This window comes from Cervus elaphus, chromosome 25, assembly GCF_910594005.1.
Source record: "Cervus elaphus chromosome 25, mCerEla1.1, whole genome shotgun sequence".
Classification (NCBI taxonomy): Eukaryota; Metazoa; Chordata; class Mammalia; order Artiodactyla; family Cervidae; genus Cervus; species Cervus elaphus.
Genome location: NC_057839.1, coordinates 4,968,627 through 4,983,601, shown reverse-complemented (window position 1 = coordinate 4,983,601; position 14,975 = coordinate 4,968,627).

The window sequence follows — 14,975 nt, the reverse complement described above, 5'->3', positions numbered from 1 at the left end:
AAAGGAGGTTTTCTTATCTCTCCTTGCTATTCATTGGAACTCTGCATTCAGATGGGTATGTCTTTCCTTTTCTCCTTTGCCTTTAGCGTCTCTTGTTAACTGTTTATAAGGCATCCTCAGACAACCATTTTGCCTTTTTGCATTTCTTTTTCTTGGGGGTGGTTTTGATCACCACATCCTATACAGTGTTATAAACCTCCATTCATAGTTCTTCTGGCACTCTATCAGATCTAATCCTTTGAATTTATTTGCCACTTCCACTGTATAGTTATAAAAGATTTGATTTAGGTCATATCTGAATGGCCTAGTGGTTTTCTCTAATCTCTTCAATTTAAGTCTGACTTTTGCAATAAAGAGTTCATGATCTGAGCCACAGTCAGCTCCTGGTCTTGCTTTTGCTGACTGTATAGAACTTCGCCATCTTCAGCTGCAAAGAATATAGTCAATCTGATTTCTGTATTGAACATCTGGCAATGTCCATATGTAGAATCGTCTCTTGTGTTGTTGGAAGAGGGTGTTTTCTACAATCAATGTGTTCTGTTGGCAAGCCTCTGTTAGCCTTTGATCTGCTTTATTTTGTACTCCAAGACCAAACTCCCTGAGGAGCTTTAAAAAATACTCATACCTCAGACCCACCTCCAAAAATATAATTTATCTGGTCTGCAGGTTATGCTAACATGCAGCTAAAACTGAGAACATCTAATATAAAAGCATAGTACTTTTTCTGAACCTCAAATATGTATTCGATAAGTGGAAGTTCTTAGGTAATGCCTCCCCAAGAAGGTTGCTGATGGTAGAAATTTCAGGCTGGGTCAAGAAATCCCTGGTTGTTTTTTTAGCAACTAAGTATGTCAGGACAAATGTAGCCAAATTTGTCCCTGATGGAGGGGCTCAGGTATAATCTTATGTGCTTGAATCCTTAAAAAATAAGCAATAATTTTTTTCATTGTAGAAAAATTGGAAACCACAGAAAATTATCAAGAATTCCATCATGGAGGACCAATAGCTGTTGTTTTCCCATCATGCTTAAATTCAATGATTACTTTAATCAACAGGTATTTATTACTATTTATTATATATCCACTATATACCAAGCACTGTTTGGGGTGCTAAATTAGTTTATGACAGTGATCAAGACAAACTAGAATGTAATGTTGCATTCTTTACCCATAGGACATTTTATTTTGAGTGTGTTTCCTCATCTTATTAAATATTATCCATTTTCAGAAATGGATATTATCAGTTTTTAGAAACTGGATCATAATCCATGTAATGTTCATACCATGTTATATCTGCTGTTGGATATTTAGCTTATTTCTGTGATTATTATGTTATTATTATGACTGCTCAGATCTTGAATGTAAGTTTTGAGACTTTTAAGTGCAGAAATTTAAAACCATTATTCCTGCACCTCAGCTGGCTGTCTGCTTGTCCTCTGCTGCAGCAGAGGTAAGATTTAGCCACTTCCCATGGAGCATGTTCTCCCCAGTGTCCCCATGGCTCCCTCCCTGCTGCTTTCAGTCTTCACGCAAGCTCCTCCTTGGGAGTGAGGCCTCTCTCCTGCACTCCCCATTCATATCTCTGCTGTATTTAACTCTCTAGTGCTTGTGTCATACTGAACTTATTTTTTGAATTTTGATTATGTGCTTATGAATTTTGATAGGTGCTTGACCACTTGATTGTAAACTCCACAGGAGCAGAGATCATTCTTCAGTTCTGGTTACCTGGACTGGAGATTTGCTACCTAAGTAGCATTTATCACAGACAGTTCCCAGCAGAGATGGGGAGGAGGGAACATATGCTGCTGGAGGTACTGGGAGAAGAAGGTCTGTGTGACAGAGGCCTAGAGAACTGTAGTATCCAATTTCAGAATAAGGTTTAAGAGAAAACTCTTTTCTACATCTAACTGTCCTCTCACCACACTTGTCCTGGGACATAGAATTAGAAGAAGCCATTCTCTAATACCTTGTTCTGGTTAGCTGAAAACTAAATTCTTTGCATCAGCATTGGAGACTCTCTTCAGAACGTTTGACCCTGAGATTGTCCACAGTGATTATTGTCCACAGTATCCATGGTTATAAGTAACTCCCAAGAATTAAATAACCCTGGGCAGATACAAAGATCTGGGCTCAAGATGTCAGCTGTTTGCAGGAAATGTTCACTATTAGCCATGTAAAGGCCTTTGTGTTTCTAGTAGACGGGTCCCTGGGAAGAGTGCCAGATGTCTGTAGCCCACGTGAAAGGATCACGTGTTCCCTGTGCCTGAGTCAGCCCTCCTTGGGGAACGCTCTGTTATTCATGCTCAGAATGGCAGAAAGATCAATGAAATCCATTCTCAATCCCTAACCCTTGTTAAGCTGTAGCTGTGGCCCAGCCTAGGACTGAGGCATTGAGGGAAATTGTCTAAGGACAGAAAAAGGGCAGGGAAGGTAACAGTAATTATGATGTGTCTGCAGGAGCCAGGATCTGATTTATTTGTTTATCATTTGTTTGTAAAACAACTCAAGATAAATAATGGACTCATGTGTTTGTTTTTTTTCCCCCATTTATTTTTATTAGTTGGAGGCTAATTACTTCACAATATTGTAGTGGTCTTTGCCATACATTGACATGAATCAGCCATGGATTTATATGTGTTCCCCATCCCGATCCCCGCTTCCACCTCCCTCTCTACCCGATCCCTCTGGGTCTTCCCAGTGCACCAGCCCTGAGCACTTGTCTCATGCATCCAGCCTGGGCTGGTGATCTGTTTCACCCTAGATAATATACATGTTTCGATGCTGTTCTCTCTAAACATCCCACCCTCGCCTTCTCCCACAGAGTCCCAAAGTCTGTTCCGTACATCTGTGTCTCTTTTTCTGTTTTGCATATAGGGTTATCATTACCATCTTTCTAAATTCCATATATATGTATTAGTATACTGTAATGGTCTTTGTCTTTCTGGCTTACTTCACTCTGTATAATGGGTTCCAGTTTCATCCATCTCATTAGAACTGATTCAAATGAATTCTTGTTTTTAACAGCTGAGTAATATTCCATTGTTTATATGTACCACAGCTTCCTTATCCATTCATCTGCTGATGGGCATCTAGGTTGCTTCCATGTCCTGGCTATTATAAACAGTGCTGCGATGAACATTGGGGTGCACGTGTCTCTTTCAGATCTGGTTTCCTCGCTGTGTATGCCCAGAAGTGGTATTGCTGGGTCATATGGCAGTTCTATTTCCAGTTTTTTAAGAAATCTCCACACTGTTCTCCATAGCGGCTGTACTAGTTTGCATTCCCACCAACAGTGTAAGAGGGTTCCCTTTTCTCCACAGCCTCTCCAGCATTTATTGCTTGTAGACTTTTGGATAGCAGCCATCCTGACTGGCGTGTAATGGTACCTCACTGTGGTTTTGATTTGCATTTCTCTGATACTGAGTGATGTTGAGCATCTTTTCATGTGTTTGTTAGCCATCTGTATGTCTTCTTTGGAGAAATGTCTGTTTAGTTCTTTGGCCCATTTTTTGATTGGGTCATTTGGACTCACGTGGTTTTAAAAAATCGAATAATGTAAAAGACTTAGAGTTGAAAGTTTCCCTTCCATGGTTATAAATCAGCATTCCAGTCTTCTAGTTTTCCCCACCCAGAGGCAACCACTCTTACCTGTTTTATTGTACATTCTTTTCAGAAATGTGTATGTGTGTGTGTGTGTGTGCATATTTATACAAACTGCAGTGTTTTATATCTAATATTCTGTACCTTGCTTCTTTTCTCAATGTATATTAGCAAATGTTCCATAACAGATAAAAAATATCTTAATTTTTAAGTGTTTCATCATCATCATCTATTATTTCACAGAACTGTAACTCATTTAACCAGCTCTCTATTGATGGAGTTTGGAAGTTTTCAATTTCTAGTATTGTAGAATCTTTTTTCCTGATTACTAAAAAATACTTGCTTATTTGTATAGAGAACTAAAGAAGTAGAGAAAACAAAGAAGACAATAACATTCACTTAGAGGTAGACATCATTGATACTTCCCTGTGCTTCCTTGTCTTTCTTCTCTGTGCTTTAATTTTATATTAATTTGTAAAGTACAATTTTTTATCATTCATTTGGTTTTACTTAATATGCTCCTATTCCTGTGTCATTAAACACTCCTCAAAAGCAACATTTTGAAACATTAGAGTATTAACTATCATATGGCTACACTTTGATTTATTTAACTATTACCTGCTGATGGACAGTCCAATTATTTGGTTTTTGTTTGTTTGTATGCACAGTAGGTGCTTTAACATACCCTTGTGTTCATAATCTTTGTTTACTTCTCTACTTCCCAAGAGAAGATTCCATGAAGAAGAGAATGAACTTCCCTTTAGAACTTTAAGACACATCTTCACAATTTGCTGTCCAGGAAATCCGTGCTGATCTGCACTGCTGCCAGGATGCCTGCGAGTGTCCGTCTCAGCTTACTCTTGCCAGTGTTGTGTGGTGGTTACTAGGCCTGCTCACAAATAGGTCCATTCTCCTCCTTCCAGGCATAATGTCAGATTTCACTTCCCTACTGCCTTAAAGTTAGAAGTGACTGTCTGACTTGTTTTGGTCACTGACATGCCAGTAGAATTGGCATGTGTCACTTCCAGAGGCATACTTACGAGACGGTATGAAATCACTGTTTCCCCCCCTGCCACTGCAGTATTCCAGCTGGTGAAGGGTCAGCTATCTGTCTGGGTCTCTGGGACGGGAGATGTGGAGCAGTGGATAAATCACATGAGTGAGAAACAAGCCTTTGTTTTTACAAGGCTTGGTGATTGTTTTTATGGGCTCCATTGGGAGGACCACGCCCTGTGGAGCCTAGTGTATGTGATGAGCGCCTGTCTCCCCGCATATCCACCTTTTGTCTCTTCAGAGCATCTGAGCAGCACAAATAGGAACCTTCCAAGAGAGAACGGAGAAAACTGTCACTCCATCAGAGGAACATCACCCACCCTTGTTGCTATAGAAATTGTTTCTGGCGGTCTCTCTGTAAGCTAATCATCATGTGCTATTTTCATGGATTTAAGAATTGATTTAAGAATGGGCAAATGACTTAGTTTGGGCTCTTGAAATGTGATGTTTGCCAGATCCGTCTGGAAAAGACCATTCTTTTCTGTCTGAGATACCAGAAGTCAGTCCTTCTTCCGCCTAAACACTGTCATGTCTGGATGTGAGTCCTGAGACTGCTATAGGCTTCCCTGACAGACCAGAAAGAAGGCAGGACGCAGAACCACAGATCTGCCCAAACCTCACTTGATCACTGCCATACTTCTGGACTTGTTCGGTTTGACTAGTCAGCTTTCAGTTACTTGCAGTCTAACATGTGCTAAGTGTTATTTCTTAAAGCAACACTTCAGGTGTGGCTTCTCCCAATCATCCCTTTTCCTACTTAGCCACCCACTTCCTGCCCCAGGTGGCGATAAGAGCAAGATAGCCTGCCTTTCCCCTACCTTCCTCTCCTCACTTACTCCATCCTCTGTTGGCACATCTCCTATCCCAGCGGCCTGTATAGAAAAGGAGACGTGATTAATGGTTTAGACAAACTATGAATTTAGCTCTACACACAGCCCACTGGGGAACCCAGTGTAGATGCACTAGCCTTTCAGAAAATTGCTTTTTGGGTATTTCTTCTTGGTTTACTTGACAAGTTCAGAGTCGTGAGCATTTTCAAGTAGAGAGAAAAGAACTCCACTAGACTATTTGCCACTAAACTGTAGAGATTGAAAAAAATGGGCCAGTACACCTCAGTGGGAAGTAAAGAACCACCATGTGTTCTCTCGGAGCCACTGATTCATGCTGTGCTATTTTCTACCCTTGCCTGTGCCTGGAAGACTGAGCTCTGCAGACTGCAGCCCGTAGGCCATCTTACCTTCTGGCTTAAGGTTGTTTTGGTCAATGAGAGGCAAGGGAATTGAGGAGAGACTATGAGGTGGTTATTCTTCTCTCCTGCTTCCCTTCCTCACTGAAGTTCTGGCAAGGCTGATACTCATTTAGGGCCACAGCTCCTGCCAAGGGTCCTTCCCCAGGCCCATCGTTCAGTGGGATCTGGTAATTTTTATTTCTTTGTTCCTGCAGGCCAGAGGTGGTAATGGCTCCCTGAAGTTGATACTTCTACTCTGGGTGCTTTATCAGACCTTATGCATTTTTCCCTAAACCATGTCTATGTCTCCATAAATGTAATAATTAAACGCCTTCAGTTAAAACATTTGAACATGCTTCTGTTTCCTGTCATGACTCTGACAGTTATAGTAATTAACATTTATTGTGCTCTTATATGTACCAGGCATGGGTGCTACACACCTATCATTTATTGCTTTCCATGGTTTTATTCATATTCTACATGTGGTGAAATTGAGACTCAAGGAGTTTAAGTAACCTGACTTTACAAAGTAACCCTGCAACACCGGCAGTAAATGGTGAAGTTGGTTTGAGGCTGGGTTGTTCTGACCCCAAGTTTTAATTAATCTACTCCACTCCTCAATTTCCACTAATCCCACTAGATATCAAGTGCAGGTGTCTTTCACATAGAATCTGACAGATGACTTTAATTTTACTTTTTCCAGGTTTTAAAAATTGGAGAATTTCACAGAAATCTAGACCTTTGGCTTCTGCTGACAAAGCAGATCTGGAAGCAGTGAGATTGCACTGTTGTGTGTAAACAATTGTCTGAAACCAAATGTCAGCTTCTTCTTTTAGATAGTGTATGAGACCCCTAGTGTCCAGAGTCCCCAGCACTCCCTGTTGTCTTGCAGCTAGATCATTCTGCTCATGTCTGTTACCCATCCAAGCTCTAGAGGAATTGGGTTTGTGAATCCTGATCTTGAATCTCAATATGGTATTATGCTTTAGCCAAACAAAGAATGCCTCACTAGAATGTAAACTCAAAGGCAGGAATTACTGTCCTTTTTCTTAACTGTATCTCTAGGATTTAGAACAGTGCCTAGAGATTTCTAGACTTGCAATAAATATTTGTGAATGAGTGAATGATGTCTTTGTGTGGCTCAGGTGTTTTGAGGCTGGTGGCTTGTTGAAAATATCAGGTGAACCTGCAATCCAGTAGGGGGCTCTCAGGAGCAATTACAGCCAAGAAAATTTCTCTGAGTGAGAAATATATGCAGAGTCGTCTCATACTGAATCTCTTTCTTTGTCTAGCTTCAGAGAGGTTCCAGCTCCTCCCCTTGCTGAACTTGCGCTAAGGGACAGATGTCCTAAATGTTACCGACTCCTCTTGTCTTCCATTTCCTGCCCACTGGAACATCCTGCCTCACCACCCTGAGGCCCCTGTGAGCTGAAGCCCATAAGGGGTCTGGATCAGAAACAATTTTCAATGTCTCTTTAGAGCTCTTTCTTCTCATCGTCCAAAGTGAAATTCTACCACCCAAGATACCTGATTTACATTCCGAGCTCTGGATGCTTTATGGTGGGCTCTTGACAAAGTAAGGACATTTGGGCCTAGGTGAAGGGCGTTAGGAATAACTGGGCTTGAAAATCACTGGGCTGCTGCACTAGCGGGGATAGGATTTGTTGGATCCAGAGAAAGGGACAGAGGGCTTGGAGACTTTGTCCCCTCTACTTGGATCCACATGGAGCCCAAAAAAGGTGAATGTCATCCTCCTGGCTCTGCTGTGAGTCTACCATGGGGAAGGGGGAGTCAGATGCATTGGAGCAGTGGATCCTCTATCTCAGTGTGACTTGCACAGAACATTTTCCTTGACTAGAAGTGCGGGTGCTCATTACTCAGCATCTGCTGGTGGAAGAAAGTTTTGCTGTAATATAAATGTAAACTTTCTGTCAATAACACAGAGCCTTGCCTGGAAGGAAGGAGTCCCAGTCACTGGAGATTCTCAGAGCTGCGTACTGATGAGTGGAGTCAGCACTTGCCAAGAGAACAGCAGCTCTGCACAAGAACATGCCACTTATCTGTTCTCTGTTTTCATCCTGATTCCATTTTATAAAGAAGCTGAGGCTCAGAGTTTCAATGACTTGCCCAAAGCCACATAGACTATAAGTAGAGCAGTCAGAATTTGAACCCAGAACTCCAAAATTCCTTGCTCTTGGTGACAGTATTTGCTGTAGAAAAGGTAGAAAGGTCCTCTGGGAACAGAAGCCACGTGCTCAAGACAGTGCTCAGGACAAAGGCGTGAAAGGACAGAACAGAGACAAGTGGGGATTCAGCTGGAGACTGTGCTGCAAATGGCACTGGTGTGCCTGTCATGGCGAGCTGGGGCAGCTTTTAATTTTTAGGCAACTTTTACTATATTTTCAGAAATGTGAGGAAAAATACATAAGCTGTTCTTGGGTGTTGCAATAAAAAAAGCTGAAAGATGTTAAGATCTAGACAATGAATAAGGAGCTTGTGTTCACTTAACATTTTCACCACTTAATCCTTAAATCTTCCCTTGCCCGCCCACACTCTGCAGCCAGGGCCAAAGAGGCCTTGGCTCCTCTTACCCAGAAACTCGAGCCACTTCTGTGGTGAGCCACAGCTCCCCAGAGCCTGGCCCCTGATGAGGGTTAGTGACGTCATCTTGAGCAGGCATTTCAGATGGAGAATTCCCCAAAGACCTCACAATCAATATGTCTCTTGCCCCTGTCTCCTTCCCAGCCAGGAAATATATCCATAAGATGCTCTATTAGTTCAGCTTGCCACCAAGCTTGATATCCCTTCTTATTTTCATCTACACCAACCCCCCACCCTGCCTATTTCATCATAGCCCAGCTCAAGTATAGTGAACTTCAGATCATTTCAGCAGCAGAAATGCCCAGAATTGGAACATTTTCTACTTGTCCCCTGTGGAAAGATGTAGGCTCCAGAGTAAAACTCTCTCCCTACTTCTTTTTAAGAATGGCATATGCTCTTTTGCATGTTTTAGATTTTGAGCTTCTGCATGTAAATATTTTTGAACTGGGACTGAAACAATTCAAAACCTACCTCCTTATAGATCTTCTCCACAGAGGTGGTAGTGGTGCTTGGGAAACTGTCTGATTGTACCACATTTTTCAGTCTTCATTTCCCTCCTGTTCTTCCTTTTCTGGGCAAAGCTATGTGAGACCCATCTGGCAGGGCAAATGGGACCATAATGTGAGCTCATGGCAGGAGCATGAGTGATTGTCACTTCTCAACCCCACTTTCATTACTGAAAAGGTGGATGTAGGAAAATTATCATGCATATCATTAAATCAATATTTTATTTCCTCCCTGCCCCCAGCTACCCTTCCAGCTTTGATCTCTTTGCCTCAGGCACAAAGCTGGACAGGTGACTTTCATGATGCAAATCAAGATCACCTGGCTGTCTGCCCAGGCTTTGATCTCCTACCTGAGGAGGGGGCTGGTAGGGAATGCCATGGCCCTGGTCCCTGCTCACCCACCGCTTCTCTGTTACCTTGGGAGAGGTGGAGTCTGTGGAAGGACTTCCCTTTTCTGTGTGTAGAAAAGTAGCATGACTACCTGAATTATAATTTACTCTGTACACAACGTTAGAGGGCTAGGGAGGAAAGAGCATCTTATTGAAAAGATTTTGTCTTTTTTTTTTTTTTTTTTACTTAATATAGGTTTAGAAGCTGAGTTAAAGCAAGACCAAGGCATTGAGAAATAATAGATTGTCCCACCTATCTTATATTGAGGGCTTCTTTTACTGAATCTGACAGAAGCTATGCACCCTCCCGCATTCCCTAAATGTTTGTACTTCTGATGGCCCCTCTCATAGTTCCTGCTGTTGACCCTTAGTCCTGAGTCTGGGATAGGGAAGAAGGACATGACACAGAGGAGGTGAGAGGTCTAGAATCACCTTTCCCTGAGAGATCAAGAAGGGGAGGTAAAAGTAATTCCCAGCCTTTTCAGTCCTGGGACTTGTGGGGAAAAACAGACCCTGGGAGGAGAGCAGATGCAAGATATGGATTTTGCTATCTCTTGATGATGAAGAATTTGATGATTAATGTTTGGATGGTGAGGATTTGATTCTATCCTACTTCACATTTCAGATGCTATGAATAGATCTATTTCCCTTTATTAACTTGAATAAATTTAAGTTAATGAACAAAAACTACATTGTCTTTATCTTTCTCATTTTATTACAGGTCTGTAAAAACCTTGTTAGCACAAGTATTTATCCATGAACTAGCTTCTGGAAACCTCTGTCCTAAACTATCACTAGGTATCTTTTTTAGTCTCTTTCCAGTTGGATTTTAGTTTTTTTGTTGGATTATATTATGAGGAAAATAGATTTCAAGTTGCTTCGGATAAAAGAATGTTATTTTGAAGATAAACATGGCTCTGCTGAACATTTGAAGTCTTAGACACCAAGGCAGCTCTGGGAGCCAATACCTCTCTTGGAGACTGTACTTCCATTTGCCCATCTGTCTCTTCCCTGTGGGCCTGCTCTGGTTGTCTATTGGTATACAACAAACCACTCTAGAACTTAGTGGCTCAAAATGACAGTTATCATCACGTGTCCTAGCTCTGTGAGTTGACCATACTCTACCGTTCTCACCAGCGGTGTTCCGTGTAGTTTCAGTCAGATAACACCTGGAGCTGGAGTGGCCTAAATGCCCAACTGTGGTGAATCTCCAAAGTTGCTCTCTCACAGGGACGGTGCTTGATGCTGGCCGCTGACAACTAGCAGTTTAGCTGAGGCTGTTGACTAGAGTGAACTCTGTGCGGCCTCCCCGTGTGCCTTGGATTTCTTTTTGCATGGCACCTGTGTTTTCTAATAGCACCTCAAGAGCCAGCATTCCAAGAGACCCGGGTGGAAGCTGCAAGACTTCAAATGGCCTATCCTTAGAAACCACACTCTGTCATTTCTACCATATTTGACTGGTTGCAGGGTCAGGCTATATTCAAGGTAAGAAGAGTATAAAAACATGAATACCAAGATGACTGGTTGACTGAGAGGGCCATATGTGGAGACCAGGTACTCTGGGGCCATTCATTAGCTTACCCACAGTGTATGCTTCCTCATAACTTTAGTTTGCTTATGACCTATCCTGACTGCTGCTTCTGGCCTTTTGAGAGTTTTTTCCATGATGATCTTTTAAGTTTCTGTGAATTAATCATCCATTTTACACATTTCCGTTTCTTGATGGAGCGCTCTGTTTGGTCTATAGCTTGCCTGGACAGTGTGTGAAAAAGGCCAGATTCCACTGGGTCCCAGTGGCACTGAGCATAGCAACCCAGGCTTGTCTTCTCTGTAGGGTTATGCCTGTGACAGTCACTTTAGATGACATAACTTCTGCTTTCCTTGTTTTTGCCTTGCCTGTCCCCATGGGACTTAGTAATTAAGTAGCACCACTATAAAGGGACCAAAAGTCTGGAGAGGTCAGTTCCAGATCCTCTATCTTATGCTTCACATCCAGGTTGGAGCTCTTAAATTTGCCACATAATTCTATTAGCACAGCCTCTATGAACCTGAGGCATTTAATCTTGGCCTTTGTTGTCTGTGACTCATTGAATACACACCTGTGCCTTAGCACTTAAAAACAGCATGTGGCTCTCACTAATTCAATGGATTGGTCATCTAGACAAAAAATCGATAAAGAAAGACTGGTCTTAAATGACACATTGCTCCAATGGACTTAATATATATGGAACATTCCATCCAAAAGCAGCCGAATACATATTCTTCTTAAGTGCATATGGAACATTACTAAGATAGATTATATGCTAAGCCACAAGTCTCAATAAATTTAAGAAGATTGAAATCATATCAAGCAACTTTTCCAACCACAATGATATGAAGCTAGAAAGAAAACTGGACAATAACATACATATGGAGATTAAACAACATGCTACTGAACAACCAAGGAGCCGATGAAGAAATCAAGAGAAATTTTAAAATAGGAAGTACAACATACCAAAATCGGTAGGATGCAACAGAAGCAGTTTTAAGAGGGAATTTTATAGAGATACAGGCCTACCGCAATAAACCAGAGAAATCTCAAATAAACAATGTAACTTTACACCCAAAGGAACCAGAAAAAGGAGAACAAATGAGATCCAAAGCTAGTTGAAGGAAGGAAATTATAAAGATCAAAGTGAAAATAAATGAAAAAAAGACTAAAAGACAATAGAAAAGATCAATGAAAATACTAGCTGGTTCTTTGAAAAGTTAAAAAAAATGATAAACCTTTAGCTAGATTCACTAAGAAAAAAAAACATAAAGGGCTCAAATAAAATAAAAAATGAATGAGAAATTACAACTGGCAACAAATAAAAAGGATCATAAGAGATTGCTATAAATAATTATATACCAGCTAATCAGATAGCCTAGAAGAAATGGATAAATTTCTAGAAATGTACAATCTTATAAGACGAAATCAGTGAAGAAATAGAGATGAAATAGATTGATCATTAGTAAGGATACTAAATCCTTAATAAAATGATTATTAATAATAAAAAGGGAATAGCAAAAAATAACAACTCTCAACAAAGCAAAGTCCAGGACCAGATGACTTCACTACTAAACAGTCAATGTTTTAATATCTTTCCTTTTCAAAACCTTCCAAATAATTGAAGAGGAGGAAACATTTAAAAACTCATTTTTGTGATCCCAGCATTACCCTCATGTCAAAACCAGACAAGGACACCACAAAAAAAGAAAATTATAGACCAATGTCTCTAGTAAACACAGATGCAGAAATTCCAACAAAATATTAACAGACTGAATTCAATAGTGCATTAAATGGATCATACACTGGGATCAAGTAGAATCTATTCCAGAGATGGAAGAATGGTTCAATATCTGCAAATTAATCAACATGATTTATCATATTAACAAAATGAAGAATATACATTATATGATCATTTCAATAAATGCAGGAAAAGTTTTTGACAAAATTTAATACCCATTTATAAAAATTCTTACTAAAATGGGAATAGATGGAAAGTACATCAATATAATAAAGGCCATATATGACAAGCCTACAGCTAATATCATACTCTGGCAAAAAGCTTACAGCATTTCTCTTAAGATCAGGAACAAAAAAAGGATGCTCAATCTTGCCACTTATATCAACAAGTACTAGAAGTCCTAGTCAGAACAACTAGTCAGGAAAAGGGAATAAAAACATCTGAATTGTAAAGGAGTTAATCTGTCACAGTTTGCAGTTGACGTGATTTTTGTATATAGAAAACTCTAAACACTCCACCAAAAAACCGACAGAACTAATAAAAAGAATTCAGTAAATTTGAAAGGTAAAAAACATCAACATATAAAAATCTGTTGCGAGTGGGGTATTTAAGTCTCCCACTATTATTGTGTTACTATTAATTTCCTCTTTCATACTCGTTAGTGTTTGCCGCACATATTGCGGTGCTCCTATGTTGGGTGCGTATATATTTATAATTGTTACATCTTCTTCTTTGATTGATCCTTTGATCATTATGTAGTGTCCTTCTTTGTCTCTTTTCACATCCTTTATTTGAAAGTCTATTTTATCTGATATGAGTATTGCGACTCCTGCTTTCTTTTGGTCTCCGTGTGCATGAAATATTTTTTTCCAGCCCTTCACTTTTAGTCTGTATGTGTCTCTTGTTTTGAGGTGGGTCTCTTGTAGACAGCATATATAGGGGTCTTGTTTTTGTATCCATTCAGCCAATCTTTGTCTTTTGGTTGGGGCATTCAACCCATTTACATTTAGGGTAATTATTGATAGGTGTGGTCCCGTTGCCATTTACTTTGTTGTTTTGGGTTCACGTATACCCCACTCACACCTATGGATAGATCAACTAAACAGAAAATTAACAAGGAAACACAAACCTTAAATGACACAATGGACCAGCTAGACCTAATTGATATCTATAGGACATTTCACCCCAAAACAATCAACTTCACCTTTTTCTCAAGTGCACACGGAACATTCTCCAGAATAGATCACATCCTGGGCCATAAATCTGGTCTTGGAAAATTCAAAAAAATTGAAATCATTCCAGTCATCTTTTCTGACCACAGTGCAGTAAGTTTAGATCTCAATTACAGGAAAAAAATTGTTAAAACTTCAAACATATGGAGGCTAAATAACACGCTTCTGAATAACCAACAAATCATACAAGAAATCAAAATATGTATAGAAATGAATGAAAATGAAAACACAACAACCCAAAACCTATGGGACACTGTAAAAGCAGTGCTAAGGGGAAGGTTCATAGCATTACAGGCTTACATCAAGAAACAAGAAAAAAACCAAATAAATAACCTAACTCTACACCTAAAGCAATTAGAGAAGGAAGAAATGAAGAACCCCAGGGTTAGCAGAAGGAAAGAAATCTTAAAAATCAAGGCAGAAATAAATGCAAAAGAAACTAAAGAGACCATAGCAAAAATCAACAAAGCTAAAAGCTGGTTTTTTGAAAAAATAAACAAAATTGACAAACCATTAGCAAGACTCATTAAGAAACAAAGAGAGAAGAACCAAATTAACAAAATTAGAAATGAAAATGGAGAGATCACAACAGACAACACTGAAATACAAAGGATCATAAGAGACTACTACCAGCAGCTCTATGCCAATAAAATGGACAACTTGGAAGAAATGGACAAATTCTTAGAAAAGTATAACTTTCCAAAACTGAACCAGAAAGAAATAGAAGATCTTAACAGACCCATCACAAGCAAGGAAATCAAAACTGTAATCAAAAATCTTCCAGCAAACAAAAGCCCAGGACCAGATGGCTTCACAGCTGAATTCTACCAAAAATTTAGAGAAGAGCTAACACCTATCTTACTCAAACTCTTCCAGAAAATTGCAGATAAAGGTAAGCTTCCAAACTCATTCTATGAGGCCACCATCACCCTAATTCCAAAACCAGACAAAGATGCCACAAAAAAAGAAAACTACAGGCCAATATCACTGATGAACATAGATGCAAAAATCCTTAACAAAATTCTAGCAAACAGAATCCAACAACATATTAAAAAAATCATACACCATGACCAAGTGGGCTTTATCCCAGGAATGCAA